This window comes from Pleurodeles waltl, chromosome 6 (assembly GCF_031143425.1).
Source record: "Pleurodeles waltl isolate 20211129_DDA chromosome 6, aPleWal1.hap1.20221129, whole genome shotgun sequence".
NCBI classification, from domain to species: Eukaryota; Metazoa; Chordata; class Amphibia; order Caudata; family Salamandridae; genus Pleurodeles; species Pleurodeles waltl.
Genome location: NC_090445.1, coordinates 70,046,175 through 70,049,746, shown reverse-complemented (window position 1 = coordinate 70,049,746; position 3,572 = coordinate 70,046,175).

Sequence of the window (3,572 nt, the reverse complement as noted above, 5' to 3'; positions counted from 1 at the left end):
GAATCAGAGCAAGTGACAACATGAAAGAGGACAGCGTACACATCGTATCTGTGATTAAATTAAAAAAAAACTGGAATTAAAAAAAATGTTTATTCACTGGTAATTAACAGTCTTGTGACTCACAGGAAGGAGTGTTGCAATACTGTGTGAGCTTCCTGTACCAGACAATTGTATGTTGTAGTTGACGTTCTTGCTATTGTGAAGCAGTCCTAAGCTGATACTGTGTGTATGTTCTCGTAGTCTGTGTATTCCTAGTATGGCCCTCGTCGCCAAGCAGCGTAGTGGGAGAGGGTAGGGGGACCTCGGTCTCTGCACAGCAAATGCGACGAGGCTGTTCACATAAACAGAGCTCTTTGTGACTGAAAACACAAGCGCTCATGTTAAGTGCTCTGAACAAACAAAAAAGTCCAGAGAACATCTGCTAAATGGGAGTTGGGGGTGGATAGTAGTAATTGGTCCATGTTGTCGGGGGAGGGGTAAACACAGCAAGAGGCATAGTGCATGCATGCTATGAAAAATGGTGAGAAAGAATATAGGAGCGACAAAGGAGCCTACAAAGTTGGAAGCCTATGGGTGGCCTGAAGCCCACAAAGTAAATACAACATGTCTCTTCTGCCTACAGCTGACACGTAAAATAAGGGAAGAGTGAGCAAGATGCAGAGAAAGGAAAGAAGAGAGGAGAGGAATGGAGTGGAGAAAAAGAGGGAAAGGTGGTAACGGAGTAGAGATAGCAAGAGCCACTGCAAAGAGAGGTAGGAAGAGAAGGAGGAGAATGGTAAATAGGGGGTGTTACAGGAAATGTAGAAAATGCACATGAAAATGTAACGCAACAGACACTGGCAGAAAGTGCTATGCAGATGTATGTAATAAAAGAAAATTGCAGGCTGTAATCGAATACTGACCGGAATAAGGTGAAGCACTTGAGGACACATTCAAATAAATAATCTGAAATGACTGTAGTTAAAAGCAGACTCATGTTTAGCAACCCTGTAAGGTATTTACAAATCTAGGCACACAGGCTCATTGGCACGTATTTTGTGTTTCCAAATAGATTGTGGCTTAATTAGAGAATGAGTGAGAGCAATCTAATCAGTTTAGACTACACAGATGTCTTAGGGTTACAATGATGAGGCCCAGATAGTATTTACTACAAATATGCATGTATTCTAATTTGAAGAATAGTCAGTTTGTTGAGCATTGTTAAAGCCACAAGTGAAAAATGTGTAGAAGTTTAGTTTAGAGTTAAAGGGTTACGGGGTCACAGATGGTCAAATGTTTTTTTCTGTTTCAGTCTATGACTGGCCAGTCAATTATTTACTGTTTTGTCATAAAGCATTGTGTGATTCTGTATATAAGGCTGTCTGTGCTACAGCAACTTGAGACCGTCTGCCTGTCTGCCTATGTGCGAAGGGTCAGTCTCCCTGTTACAGTAATAGACTGCCTTTCCATTGCCAAAGAGGAGTTTGTCTGTCTTTTCATTTCAAGTTTTGATATCCTGCAACAGTTGGTGAGCCAGAATAAGTAGGTCCTATTCTTGTTTTCACCTGACACCAGAGGACCACCTACCCCTGCCGCATAGATTATTGCTCATCTTTGACGGGATAAGCAGAAGCCGTTGTTTCTGAAGTACTGCCTGTGCACAGGGGCTGAGAAAGATTCTGGGGACTACTATATTTTAAGGTGAGGGCAAATGCACACTAATATTCCATGCTTTTTGTCTACTATCTGACTTATTTCCCTTGGCAATGATAAACATAAATAAGGTTATTTATGAAAGTGTCTCTTTTGACATGGTCTCTCACACTTTTTTGCCTAGCTTCTGGTGTAATGTCAACAGAAAGTGTACTGGGTCCCTGCTAAACAGGTCACCAGTGCCAGAACTCCCTCTGCCAATTTGGGAAAACAATTGTGCAATTATAGAAACCTTTAGATGCCATTGTAAGTCTCTAGTAAATAGTACACATGGGGCCATACAGGGAGTGCAGAATTATTAGGCAAAGGAGTATTTTGACCACATCATCCTCTTTATGCATGTTGTCTTACTCCAAGCTGTATAGGCTCGAAAGCCTACTACCAATTAACCATATTAGGTGATGTGCATCTCTGTAATGAGAAGGGGTGTGGTCTAATGACATCAACACCCTATATCAGGTGTGCATAATTATTAGGCAACTTCCTTTCCTTTGGCAAAATGGGTCAAAAGAAGGACTTGACAGGCTCAGAAAAGTCAAAAATAGTGAGATATCTTGCAGAGGGATGCAGCACTCTTAAAATTGCAAAGCTTCTGAAGCGTGATCATCGAACAATCAAGCGTTTCATTCAAAATAGTCAACAGGGTCGCAAGAAGCGTGTGGAAAAACCAAGGCGCAAAATAACTGCCCATGAACTGAGAAAAGTCAAGCGTGCAGCTGCCACGATGCCACTTGCCACCAGTTTGGCCATATTTCAGAGCTGCAACATCACTGGAGTGCCCAAAAGCACAAGGTGTGCAATACTCAGAGACATGGCCAAGGTAAGAAAGGCTGAAAGACGACCACCACTGAACAAGACACACAAGCTGAAACATCAAGACTGGGCCAAGAAATATCTCAAGACTGATTTTTCTAAGGTTTTATGGACTGATGAAATGAGAGTGAGTCTTGATGGGCCAGATGGATGGGCCCGTGGCTGGATTGGTAAAGGGCAGAGAGCTCCAGTCCGACTCAGACGCCAGCAAGGTGGAGGTGGAGTACTGGTTTGGGCTGGTATCATCAAAGATGAGCTTGTGGGGCCTTTTCGGGTTGAGGATGGAGTCAAGCTCAACTCCCAGTCCTACTGCCAGTTCCTGGAAGACACCTTCTTCAAGCAGTGGTACAGGAAGAAGTCTGCATCCTTCAAGAAAAACATGGTTTTCATGCAGGACAATGCTCCATCACACGCGTCCAAGTACTCCACAGCTTGGCTGGCAAGAAAGGGTATAAAAGAAGGAAATCTAATGACATGGCCTCCTTGTTCACCTGATCTGAACCCCATTGAGAACCTGTGGTCCATCATCAAATGTGAGATTTACAAGGAGGGAAAACAGTACACCTCTCTGAACAGTGTCTGGGAGGCTGTGGTTGCTGCTGCACGCAATGTTGATGGTGAACAGATCAAAACACTGACAGAATCCATGGATGGCAGGCTTTTGAGTGTCCTTGCAAAGAAAGGTGGCTATATTGGTCACTGATTTGTTTTTGTTTTGTTTTTGAATGTCAGAAATGTATATTTGTGAATGTTGAGATGTTATATTGGTTTCACTGGTAATAATAAATAATTGAAATGGGTATATATTTTTTTTTGTTAAGTTGCCTAATAATTATGCACAGTAATAGTCACCTGCACACACAGATATCCCCCTAACATAGCTAAAACTAAAAACAAACTAAAAACTACTTCCAAAAATATTCAGCTTTGATATTAATGAGTTTTTTGGGTTCATTGAGAACATGGTTGTTGTTCAATAATAAAATTAATCCTCAAAAATACAACTTGCCTAATAATTCTGCACTCCCTGTATGTACGAACACTTTTTCCCATAGACACAGAATGGG